The sequence below is a fragment of the Branchiostoma floridae genome, chromosome 10, assembly GCF_000003815.2.
Source record: "Branchiostoma floridae strain S238N-H82 chromosome 10, Bfl_VNyyK, whole genome shotgun sequence".
Classification (NCBI taxonomy): Eukaryota; Metazoa; Chordata; class Leptocardii; order Amphioxiformes; family Branchiostomatidae; genus Branchiostoma; species Branchiostoma floridae.
The window spans coordinates 22035169-22049089 of record NC_049988.1 but is presented as its reverse complement, the minus strand read 5'-3'; the positions used below and the strand labels follow the sequence as shown (position 1 = coordinate 22049089).

Genomic DNA, 13921 nt, shown 5'->3' with positions numbered 1-13921 from the left:
ATAGCTGTACTTGACTCTCCGCAGACACAGCCGGTACACCAGACCCTCCCTACACACCCACCCTACACACTCACCTGACAGGATAGCTGTACTTGACTCTCCGCAGACACAGCCGGTACACCAGCCCCAGCACCAGCAGGTTGGCCAGGAACACCGTGACGGAGCTGCCGATGATCAGCGGCGTGTAGTTCTTAGCTTCGACACGCGAGGAGGGGTACAGGCGCTGCAACGGAAACAAGACCTGCTAGATGTTGCTTAAGTAACTGTGTATCTCTTGTGTATCTTATTACCTAGATGTTTTACCTTCATCGATGTAATGAGAACTGCATTTGAAACGGATCTAGATTACTCAGCAGAATTGATGTCGAACACGTCGGTGGACAGCACGCACCAAGACACGCAGAACTTGTCTCCAGAATACATTCAACTGGCAGGACATTCATTTACGCAGTAGCTGCTACCCGATCCCAAATAGGATGGTCAAGGCTTTTGTCCGTCACCATCTTCTCAGAAGGCAAGAACATTTCGCAGCTGTGAACCACAAATTAGCCACTGAACTTGAGTACTACTACATGTACGTAGGTTGTTATAGCGATGTAACCATTTCTAACCGTAGCTACAAGAAGCAATTGTTAGTAGCTATTGTTCCGTATAGTTTGCCAAAAAGCACTTACTCAAGCAACTGGATGTGATTTTTGACCGTTTCCAAAACCATATCCAGTTGCTTGAGTGAGTGCTTTTTGGCATGCCTTATTACCTGGATGTCTAATCTTCAACGACGTTCCGTATAGTATGTTAGTAAATGTTATTGAAAATTAAATTCAACAAACAAAAAAAGAAAAAGAAACCAATGACATACAGGTAGTACGTCTTTGTTGTCAGCCTTAGCTAGAGTCGGGAGGACGGGTAGTCCGTGCCGCGGTACCTCTGTGCCTGTGTCGGGGCGGCGGCTCGGTATCGGGAGGAACGTCGCTGACGGCACGCAGTCTTCATCCACCAGCTCACTCAGCTCCAGGTCGTCAAGGTAACGCCCTTTGAACTTTGCGGGTTGCTGGCAGAGGATGTGGAGGCCGACGGTGACGATGTCCAACAGCTGCCACAGCCCGACCATCTCGCATCTAGTGTACATCATCATCATCATCTTTATCATTAATGTCATCATCAACATCATCATCCTCATTATCATCAACATCATCTCCTTCATCGACATCATCTTATCCAGCAGCTGCCACAGCCCGACCATCTCACACCTGGTGTGCATTATCATCAACATCATCATTAACATCATCATCGTTGTCATTATCATCATCATTAATATCAACATCAGTGTCATCATCATCATCATCCTCATCATCATCTTACATCATCATACTCTTACATCCGGAATGTTCCGGTAAAATGTAGCAAAATATGAAATATGATGTAATCATGATGACGTTATAACTATAATAACTCAACGATGTGAATAGATCGTAACACTGATTTCAATAATTTGCTAGGCACATTGTATTCAAGTTAGTGATGTGTAAGATCTTAGTACAAAATTGAAGTCTTTGTATCTATTTTTTAATTGTTGCGGAATTTCAGCCATGGTATTTGTGATAATACTATTCCAAGCCTTTCTGACCATTCCGAAAATTTTCAGCACCTATTTTCCTACCTTTTGGCTGTCCAATATCAGGAATGCTGCCTAAAATCCATTGAATGTAATGTAGTTGTCAAATGAATCAATAAATAGATCACTTACCCACATGCCCACGTGTACGCTCAACACACACACGCACACACACATGCATGCACACACACACACACACACACACACACACACACACACACACACACAGACACTCACACCAAACGATATATTCATTTCCAATGAAGATAATAAATGAATAGATCTCTCACCCGCACGCCCACGGGTTCCCCGCCACGTGTACGCTCAACACACACACGCACACACGTACACACACATACATGCACACACACACACACACACCAAACGATATATTCATTTGCAATGGAGATAATAAATAAGTAACCCATTTACCCGCATGCCCACGGATTCCCGGCCACGTGCACGCTGTTGAGCGACTCCAGTGGCAGAATTGCCTTGTCGCTGATGCTCATCAGCTGGTTGTTGATCAGCCCGAGAGTCTCCAGCTTCTCCAGCCCGAAAAACACATCAGGATCCATCTTCTGAAGGTTGTTGTAGTTCAGGTTCAGCTCCTTAAGTTTGTTTAGCGTCTTGAAGGTGAAGGGTTCGATGTAGGTGAGGTGGTTGTGGTCCAGATCTAGCTGGATGAGGTCAGAGCACGGTCTGAAGAATGAATGAATGAGTGATTGAGTGAGTGAGTGGATGAGTGAGTGAGTGAGTGAGTGAGTGAGTGAGCGAGTGAGCGAGTGAGCGAGTGAGTGAAAGAAACCGCGAGTTGCCCAGCCCATATGGGCTCACAAGACCCCGAAACAAGAAAAACATTACATAGAGGCCAATGAAATGGACGAAATTAGTAGTAAATAATGATAAGTCAAGATCCAACCAGAAATGACAATGATAACAACAATATTAGAAAAACGGTATTACATATCATAGTGCACAATACAATGCAAAGTAGACCGGTAAAAGGAACAAGAAAACAGAAGAACCAAACGGAACCTGAGGATCTCCCCTCCTAACGTCGTCAGATTGTTATCACTTAGATACAAGTTTCTCAAGCTGTCCAACCCGAAGAACGCGTAATCTTCAAGATTCTGCAAGTCGTTTTCTCTGACGTCTAAGGAGTACAGCCCTCTAAGATCCTGGAAGGAGTAGCTCTGTATCGTCTTGAGACCGTTGTCCTTCATCTCCAGGTATCTCAAGTTGCCAAGATGTCGGAAAAGTCTCGTGGAAACGTTCACCATGTTCTCGCTAATGTAAAGATGCTCCAGGTTGTATAAACCCTGAAAAACCTCCGGGAAAACTTCGACGAGTCTGTTCGTCTTGAGGTTCAGGCTCTTTAGGAGGTATAGTCCTTGGAAGATTGAGCCCCGAAGGGTTGTCATGTTGTTGTTGTTGACTTTCAGCGACCTGAAGGAACAGAGATGGACATATGATGCTTGAAGATCATCGACGAAATAAACGCAAAACAAATGTAATTCAACGGATTACACTGACTCTCAGGCAGCGTAACTGATATAGTCAACTGTTTGGGACAGATAAATACATAGGTAAAGGCAAGTTACTCATCATTGAATTCACTAACCTTTAGATGGCGCCTTGTGACGAAGTTAATTGTTTATTTCTCTATTTATTTGTTTGCTTGCTTGCTTCTTTGTTTGTTTATAACCCGAAACTGATCGTTTGTTTGTTTGTTTGTTTGTTTGTTCCTAACCTGAGGTTATTGAGTCCCATGAATGCTCCCTCTGCCATGTTCCTGATAAAGCTGTTTGAGAGGTCCAGGTTGGTCAGCTCGGTGTAGTTGTTTGTATGTTTGTTTGTTTGTGTGTTTAGTTGTTTGTTTGTTTGTTCCTAACCTGAGGTTGTTGAGTCCCATGAATGCTCCGCCATGTTCCTAATGAACCTGTTTGTTTGTTTGTTTGTTTGTTTGTGTGTGTGTTTGTTTGTTTGTTTGTTCCTAACCTGAGGTTGTTGAGCCCCATGAATGCTCCCTCTGCCATGTTCCTGATGAAGCTGTTAGACAGGTCCAGGTTGGTCAGCTCGGTGTAGTTGAGGAAAGCGCGGGCCGGCACCAGAGTCAGGTTGTTCCCATCCAGGTACAGCCGCTGCATACCGGACGGAGGGATGCCCTGGGGATGGAAAGGAACAATAAATGCGTCTTTGTTTGTTTGTTTGTTTATTAATTACAGCGTCAGGTTGTTCCCGTCCAGGTACAACTGCTACATGCCGGAGCCTGGCCATGTTGATGTAACATGAGCTCACCTGGCCATGTTGATGTAACATGAGCTCACCTGGCCATGTTGATGTAACATGAGCTCACCTGGCCATATTGATGTAACATGAGCTCACATGGCAATGTTGATGTAACATGAGCTCACCTGGCCATGTTGATGTAACATGAGGCTCACCTGGCCATGTTAATGTAACATGAGCTCACATGGCCATGTTGATGTAACATGAGCTCACCTGGCCATGTTGGTGTGCTAGCATAAAATTCTGATTGACCAGAGATGCTACTGGGTGACATGTGGCCACAGCTGTTTTTCTAGAACGTTTTGGTCTTCATCAGGTCGTAATGTTCCCTGGCGTCACGTGCGTGGAATGTCACGTGACAGGAGTGGTGGGTCATTGTAGCCAGAGGAAGACCGAAACTGCATCGAAAAGCTTCTCTTTTTGCAGCTTAATTCTCTGGCTTTAAATAATACTGCAATATCTATCTGCCTAATGGCGTTTGGGAAAAGAGAATAAGACCCTAGCTGCAGGTTATTCCATTATTTTCCATGGGCGCATGAATGACGTTTTGTTGATATCTAGTCAACGTACCTTTGGCACCGCCCTTAGTCGGCGGTTGCTGCAGAAGACGGTGCCTGGGAAACAGTTACATGCCTGTGGACAGGCAGCACGTCTGTCCGCCGCGGACAGCTCAGACAGGCACGTCAGGACCAGGACCACTGCCGGCCAGCCGAGGGCGACACGGAACGCCGCGGAGTGTTCGCGGAACGCCATGATGTGTTCTAGCGTTCTGTGACCTGTATGAAGTGGAGAAGTACACAATCATGCATATGGTGATGATGATGACGAATTCTTTATTAAAGATATAGATCAGTCGTAGCCTATTTGCTGAATTGCAGATTTATGACAAATTTTATCAACTAGCTCTAAAATGCTGCATTAACAATAACACTTATAAAATCCTATCCTATCCTATTCTGTCGTATTCTATTCCATTCTATCCTGTCCTATTCTATTCTATTCTATTATCATTCTCATCCTATTCCATTCCATTCCATTCCATTCTATTCCATTCCATTCCTTTCCATTCTATTCTATTCCATTCCTTTCCATTCTATTCTATTCTATTCTATTCTATCATATCCGGTGTCATTGGGCATCTATCCCTGCCAGCCTGCCTCACAACGTGTATCTGTGGATTGAGAAACCTCAGGCATACGTTTGACATATATGGGGCAAACATGATAAGATAAACCACAGCGTGTGTCTGGAGATCGGGAAGCGACTGTAGAAGGGGAATCAGTTAGGAGTTAGAGCACTGACTGGGGGCAAAAGTTCATCACTAGGACAAGGCGTCCAGTTGGACGTCCAGATTCAATCACAAACAATATCTTCAATCAAGTTTGTGGATAATGCATGCTACGATGACAGAGTATACATACCATTCCATGCGTGTCAATAGCGACGCATGCTTTTCATTCTGCTTAACTTTAAGTTATAAATGTTGCAAAAACACAAGTAGAGCGCTGACACCGATCTGGACCTCACATCTGCTTGATGATGGAGAAATAGCCGCTGCGTTGGCTCTAAATCAGAGGAGCTTCGCTGTGAATCCGCTGGATCCAGGCAATCGGTTTTTTGCAGATTATGGACAATCATGTAGCTATGCCAAAAAGCATTTACTGAAGCAACTGGATATGATTTTGGAAACGGTCAGACGTTTCAGACGACCGTCCAATGTCTTTCGTTTGTGACACTGGAGAAATCTTGCTGAAGAGAGTTTTTAATTATGTCCTCGCTGTGAATTGATATGCAAAAGAGATCTAGTTATAGAACAGGTTTATCCTAAGGCCATGTTGATTTGATTATATGGATGACATCCTCCGGGAACTCCAAAACTGATGCGAGCGAGCGAATAAAAAAAAAGTTTGGCAAAAAAAAAAAAGTTGCTTTCAGTATGAAATCAAAGTGGCCAGGAAGGTTGAACATAGGACTAAACACACATAGTATGATATACCAACAGTTATGTGTAGGGACCAGTACATCATACGGGTGCAAAACATTTTTTTCTTCTTGGACCAATCCTAACCGGGGGGCCAAGAAGACAACAAGAGCGAAGTCAAGTAGAGTTTATAGCCAATTGCACCAAGTTTCTACAGTCAAAGGTACAGAGACAGTTAGCCTTTATTACATGGAGATGGGATTTTAAAATGCAGTGGGAGTCCAATAATCCACCAAACAGATTCCTTTGTAGCAAAATTGACCAATTACCATTGTTTTGAGTATTGCCAGTTCTCAAGTTTCCACAGACAATCAGGTCCAGGTTCATGTCCGGACCTGGAAATGATCCTCTGGACCTTTCTGTACTGGTACCTCCCCCAACTAACAATAGATTTTTTATCTTATTCTTTGACTTTAGATTCATTTTGGCATTCTATGGCATTAGTTATCTGTTTTCTGATACTTTTTTTTCAATCTACGGAATATTTGTGCTCATTTTACAGCTGCTTTGTGCAATTTATTGTGTGGTCGAAAACTTTTTTTTTTTGGAAATGGCCGAAAATTGGTGCGAGCGCGGATGTCATCCATATAATCAAATCAACGTGGCCTAACTATGAATTAATATGCGAAAAGGGAAAGAAGAAAATTTTCGGCAATCTTATTACCTGGATGTCTGTCTCGGAAAACAATGGTAGGCAGACAGTAACTCGCCGTCTGCCTGGCCAGACTTTTTAAGGTGAAGGAGGGGTGTGCAAATCCTTCTCCACCCTCTCGTCTACTAGCGCACTCACAGGGACAGAATTGCATGCCACGTGTAAGACGGCCCCATCAGATGCAGGTTTGTTGTTTGGAGTTATAGTACAGATAACAGATACATTATTGTGTGCCACAAACGTCTCCAGTCACGCAGCTTCCCGACCTTTCCCCCGGCTTCAGGGACAGGTCATGCCGGCTGTGACTCGGCACAGTGTGTCCGGACTACAGCACTACCATGGATATCGGCCTGTGCCTCTCCAACTATCTCTGTTGGAAGCCAGGAGCGAATAAAGCCCTGGTCACACAGCACGAAAATAGGTCGGCAGGCGACTCTGCGAGCTTTACATGATACTTTCTTATACCCTGTCACATCATGCACGATATTCGGGCGTGTCGATGGAATATCGGCCATATTTAAGGTCGTATTTTTCACCTGAAAACCGTCCCTGTCACATATAAGCCATACTTTGTACCTTGTACAATTGTTGTGCAATAAAGTTATCATTATAAGCGAGGCTCGGACGATTGCCGCAAAATCGTCTTCCGATCGATTTTCGCCAAATGTGAGAGGGTTATTAGTAGTAAGGCACCAGGTGCTCTTTCAATGATCGCACAACTTTAACATGTAGGGACCGTATATATATTATTATCGAGAGGCCCCATACAAAAGTTACTAAAAAACGGAATAACGTTAACCAGTTACTTGGGTACCTTTTGCGTTAAGTATCAAGGGTACATCTTCAGAAGAAAAATGCGCGCGACCCTCTGTCGATTTCAAAATTTGATGAACTTCATGGTGATCAACAAATACAGGTATACGGCCGGATTCGAAACTCGTCGACCCTGTAATAGTAGCTTGATCAGGCCTTGAAACCCTTGTAACTCATAGCTAGCCGACCATGGCTTCCCAACCTTCTCCAGAACATGGTTCGGAGTAAGTAGTGAGCAAGTTCATCTGCGGTTGGGAGTTGGTCGTCGACGCTGGCCATAACTACTAGTAGTAAGTCTTAAATAGTGACTCTGAATTTCTAAAAATTGGGAAAGTCATATGCCGCTTGCGTCGATGAAGGTTAGACATCCAGGTGATAAGATACGCCCAAAAGCAGTTACTCAAGCAACTGGATATGATTTTGGAAACGGTCAAACGTTTTCCTCCCTCTTTGCATATGAATTCATAGTTAGTCTAAACCTGTTCTCCAACTATATCTCTTGCATATCAATTTACAGCTAGGATACATAAACTATCTCCAACAAAATTTCTCCTGTGTCACTGACGAAGGACACCGGGTTTTTGTCTGAAACGTCTGACCTTTTCCAAAATCATATCCAGTTGCTTCAGCAACTGCTTTTTTGGCATATGCTGCTTGGATGACCTGCTAAAATACACCTTTCTCACGCCGCGGCCATGATATATCTAAAACGAGTTCAATGAGGCAAACAAAAGACTGTCCATCATAATTAGCAGTTCAGCCAACGATAGCCTGTCAATTATGAAAGCGACCAATGGCAATAAGAGATCTGGCTGCATGTCCGTCAAATATTTGCATTATCATGTTTTTATTTTGCATCTCTTAAGGAACTATAGGATCAGGCTACGCTACTCTAAATTTTCGGGGCATAACACTAATTATAATATTTATTATTTCATCCTATATTGTGAAAATTTGAGTGGTTTTGGGGAAAACTAAATGGGAGCTGATTTTAGAAATACGTTTCGTCTGTTTGCCTCTGCTCATTGACCTCTTCTTTAATCTATCATGGCCGCCGTGTGAGAAAGGTGTATAGAATAGATTCAGGACTACTCCCAACCCAGCATCCACCATGGTTTGAAAGTTGTAAGAAGGTCCTGCTATGAGTGACAGGGGTTTAAACAAGCTACCATGGCGACAGCCGTCAGCTTCACGCCTTCCGTAAGTAAACATTTTGCTACCGGGGAAATCAGAGGTTAGATTGTGAGGGCCACAATGGCTGTCTCTCAAACTGTCAGGCCGCGAGCCTGTCTGAAAGAAGGTAGTGGTCAGACTGGTAAAAAGGTTTCTTTAAACTGAGCCATTCAGTAGGTACATTTGTATGCCTTGTCTTGTTTTGTTTCTTTCCAAACCGTGCAGATATGCCTATCTTCAGGATGCTGTATTGGCATTTTTTCTGTGAATTATTACATTTTTTATTTGCTTTTTTGGGGATAGAAGGGGACAATGTGGCACTGCACTCAAGTTGGTAACCTATTTTAATAGTGTCACATACACATTGCAGACAGAAGGAAAGGGTAGTCTTTTACCTCCCCGACCGAAGTCAGCACAGGTACCCATTTTTACACCTGGTTGAAGTGAGGAAGGTCGTGTTAAGTGTCTTTCCAAAGGGGACAATGTCGGGGGCACCTCGAGTATCGAACTCGGGACCTATAGAGTCCGAGTCCAACACTTTACCAGTTACGCTACACACAACGCCACATGTGAATTATTGAATGACAAAACCTTACACGGATGCGCCATCGAAAACATTTCATGTTGAAACACTGAACCAGCACTAAACCACTACGGTTGTATTTTTACCGCAAGTGATGACATTTTGTTCGGAGCCGCGAACGTTTTCTGTTTCGAAGTAGAATGATACAAAGAGTACACGACCATTCTGTAGCGTTCAAAACAAAAGATTCCCTCATTTCCGTTAGTATCAGTGTAAGAGTGACATAACACTACAGACGCGTATGCAAATCCAGGAAGTGCAGTTATATTGAAAACAATACAATCCTCAAATGTTGCAAATTTTCGTCATGATAGCTATTTTCCCTATCAATCCTAAAACCAACAAAGATTCCCAATTGTTCCTCTAAATGTGTCCGTTACTTTTTTAACAAGATTCAACCCAAGGGAAATCATCTTCACTTCTCTCAAATAGTGCAACCCGCAAATGTTATATTTTATAAATTCAGTGCTGATAGCTATTTATCTGTCAATCTTAAAACAAACAAAGTTTCCCAATTGTTCCTCAAAATGTATCCGTTATTTTCTTGAACAAGATTCAACAAAATAGGATTTCATAAAGTAGTGTTCTCTATATTCCGTTAACTGAGAAAGTTATGAAATCATCTTCACTTTTCTCAACCCTTCCCGACATTTTCTCAACCTGTCCAGCTGTCAGGAATCATCTCTGTCTGACTTCGTGTTATATTGAAATAAAACAATCTTCAAATGTTGCCAATCTTCAAGTCAACAAAGATTTCCAATTGTCCCTCTAAATGTATCCGTTACTTTCTTGAAGAAGATTCAACCCAGCAGTATTCTCAACTTCCGTTAACTGTTAAAGTCAGGAAATCATCTTCACTTTCTCTCAACCCTTCCCGACACGTTCTCCACCTGTCCAGCTGTCAGGGATCATGTCTGTCTGACTTCGTGGGAAATTTTGCCCGACTCGATCCCGTGTTTATGTTGGGACCGCTTCTGGCATTCCTCAAACACTGGGTTATATCCAACGCGATGTCGTTTCAAGTCTTCACATCTTCAGTCCGATCACATATAACATTGTGCTCAAGCATTAAATTCGTTCTGTCATTCCTCAAACACTGGGTTATATCCAACGTGATGTCGTTTCAAGCCTTCACATCTTCAGTTCACTATGTGTTCATCAAATTCGGATTAGAAAATTATCAAACTACTATCAAAAAGTACCTTTTTTATTTATTTTCTGCACATTTTTGGCTCCCGTGACAATGTAGTAAGTGCTTCGGTACTTCTTTGGGGCAGTTGAACAGACATATATCAACCCACATAAAGGTGGGCGTGATCATCGGATTTAGAACTTTGGGACATGCCTCGGGAAAGAGGGCCAACATTACCAGAAGAAGAAGAAAAAGTTAAAGACATGCCGATAGACTACATGCACCTGTGCAGGTACAGGTGCACAACTGAAGCAATCCTAACTTGTTTGGTAAAAGACAGACGCACGTCTGTACTTGTTAATGTTCCCGGAGTTTGCTGAGGACGTGACAAACCATTGACTAGCTTCTAACGTTACCAAAAGAAGAAGAAGTACAAGTAGTTTAAGAGCGACCGTGACAGGTACAGGTAAAGTTACAGGTACACACACAGAGCAACAGAAGCCACCCTTACCTGTTCTGTAGAAGACAGAAGAAGTATGTTTCCAACTTCGCTGTTCCCAGAGTTTGCTGAGGACGTGACAATTCACTAACTTCCAAAGTTACCAGAAAAACTCTGAGATGTTGACGTTAAAGAGGTGCATGTAGATTACATGTAACGTTACAGGTGTACACAGAGAACAATAAAACCCACCCTTACCAGCTCTGTAGAAGACAGAAGCAGTTTTGTGCCGTTGATGCTCCCAAAGTTTGCTGAGGACGTGCCAGCCGACCCGTCCGCCCTGCTCTGGGATGTTTTTGTGCTCCCATATTGGCAGAACGAGCACAAGTACAGGTACAGGTACAGGTGTACATAGAGAACAACAGAATCAGCCCTTACCTGTTCTGTAGAAGACAGGAGTAAGTTTTCACTGTAAGTCACCCCAGATCTTGCTGAGGACGTGACAGTTGACTAACCTCTAACGTTTCTGGGAGAAGAATTAGTTTAATAAAGACTAGTAAGGGTACAGGTACACATAGAAAACAGGTGTACATAGAGAACAACAGATGCCACCTTACCTGCTCTGTAGAACGTTTGCAACTTCGATATTTCCAGAGTTTTCTGAGGACGTGACACTTGGCCCGTCCGCCCTGCTCTCGGATGTTTTTGTGCTCCCATGTTGGCCCCATTCTTCTGTACATCCGGGAAGTGTGGGACTGGCGATAGGCGCCGGGCCGGTCCGGGAGACGGAGTGACGTCACCGCTGGGCGCGGGAGATAGCGAAGCTTCTCTGTTTCCGCCAGGGCACTGTTGGAGCTGGACCGAACGGTAGAAACTGGTCAAAATGCACATTGGGATTTTTACTCTGTAATGGAGGGTAACCTCCGTCAACAGAGTATTGTGACCGGTGAATGTGATGAGTGTTCGCATCTGTATCTTTATGTTCTGTTTGCCGCATTTCTATGTAGCAGTTGCGCGATGATGCACTTTTTTTCGCGGTAGCTGTTTTTATAATCATTGTAATAATTTCAGAAATTTCAAGGAACAAGATCGTTAGCATGCCAGGATTAGAGCCCGGGACTAAAGTTGCCCGGACGGTTGAACCCTTTGAAAGGAAGCTGCAGTTCAAAAGGAAGTTTCTAGAGGGCGACAAAGTTCACAAGGTCAAGGTGAAGGTCATCCGACAAACTATAGTTGAATAAACCCATTCATCAGACTCATATCATTATAGCCAAGGCTACATCAATAAAGGTTAGATCTCATGGTAATAGGATATGTTAAAATTGGTTACTCGAGCAACTAGATATGATGTTGGAAACGGTCTGGCGTTTCGGATAACATCCACTACTACTAGTATCTTTCGTCAGTTACACTGAGGAGATCTTGTTGGAGAGCACTTTTATACCCTAGCTATGAATGTAACGTTAACGTTATATGCTAGTTAGTTGCATATTGTCCACATTGTATTGTACCTGTTGTAATTCAAATAAAGTCAACAATATATGTAACGTTAAAGGGAGTAAAGACAAAATTTAGATACTTCTTGTTCAGTACAAACCTGGTGTGTTACGCCGTGCGTTACCGGGTATGCAAAACAAAACAAAACAGGGCTATAGCCAGATATATCTTGTTTCTTGGTGCATCTTAAGATGGTCTTTGGAAGAAGCCGATTTCCTTTTTTTCTGTGTGGCAAGGCCATCTTCTTTGCCAGAGGACATCCGTCAACAATATCAATGTCAGAAAAACAACTGCCTGCTTCCTTTGTTCATGGTGGCCAAGTGCTTTGAAATCGCCTTAGCCTATCCTGATTAATTACCTTCGCCAAGAAGGTTACGTTTTGGGTAGTGTTTTTGTATGTTTGTGTGTTTAGTTGTGTGTAGAACACCAGCATAACTCGAGAACGCAGGAATGGATTGTTTCGATTTTTTGTCTTGATGAGACCTGGAAACGATTAGATTTTGGGCCCTTTAGTAGCCTGTTACGGTACTGCAACGGAACTTCCAGGTTTGACATCTCAAGTTCTGGACATGCTGTGGTCATGATTTGTAGGCGATAGACGTCTCTTGGGGCAGTGGGTAAGTGGTGTAGGTTAGTGCCCCCTAGCGGCTTGTTTGGAACGGCAGGTGCCGGTTTAGTGTGAGACTTTGAAAAGGAATAACTAAAGAAGGGGTTGACGGATTATCATGATTTTCGTTTTAACCTATTCAATTTTCTAACATGACTCGTTTCAAAGAGCCAAGGCCGCACTTTGCAGCGAAAAGTAGACTTTAGAGATTGTTAGGATGCTGCAGTGATTATTCTGACCGCCAGATGTCCCCACAGTCAGGCGTATTCAACTGTTGCTAACGTCACAAGACACGCCTTCAGCACCAAGGACATGGACGATGTTTGTCTTTTGGTGATCCTCATGTCTCAAGTATCTCCTGTTGTTTCGTTTTAGCTGCAGTTTATCCGTCTCTCTTCATTGTTAGATCGATTTTGACAAGTCTGTTGTTAAGATGAGCACTTCACGGTAAAGGCAATGATTTTTATTCGCCGACTACACATTCCCACAATTCCCAGCGCGCCCGGCATCATCCGGTTTCGACGCGCCAAAAAAAACCCTGAGGTCAGTCTCAAGTGCATAAACTGATAAAGTTGAGGTATTGACAGGGCGATCCTGCAGGAGAGTTCATGTGCAAGGGTGACCTCTAGCGATTTAAGCTGGAACGGCAGGTAAATTGAAGGGACCGAATTTCGAACACAATACGTCACTTTCGCAACTTGAATAGTACTGTCAAAGCAATAACGTTACGTGGATTGAAAATTTCCACAATAGTCGTGTTCCACAATACTGCTGTATTTATTGTATTTTTATGTCGGGGCGAGGGCCAGTAAAGGTGTCACCACCTGTTCCCCCGCCCCTTCCACTTGTGTGGTGAATTTTAATAAACAAATAAACAAATAGTCAGTCCACGGTCAACTAATAAGTAAATAACTTGCCAGCAGCAACAAAACGTGGCAGCTTCCCCCCTTTCCAATGGAATAGTCCAGTCCACCTGTCCCAGCGGACCAAGTCCATCGGTCGATGTCACGAGTTCCTGAAGTTTCTGCTGAAAGCCGAAGTTTTCTTTCCTTCTTAACGTTAAGGTTTGATATTGCCATTATGTTGGGGCGGTCTCTCTTGCTGGTTGCGGCTGTGTCTGTGGCCTTTCTGTCTGGT

The 13921-nt window shown here is 43.4% G+C and overlaps 2 protein-coding genes across 2 annotated transcripts in view; both read right to left on the bottom strand.

Annotated features, from left to right (window-relative positions):
* Positions 1-13921, bottom strand: part of LOC118424803 (zinc finger protein 665-like) — a 1044319-nt gene that overhangs the window by 826821 nt on the left and 203577 nt on the right. The gene's annotated exons all lie outside the window — the stretch shown is intronic.
* LOC118424824 (formin-like protein 2) overlaps positions 1-13921 on the bottom strand; it is a 1075906-nt gene that overhangs the window by 886096 nt on the left and 175889 nt on the right. The window lies entirely within an intron of this gene.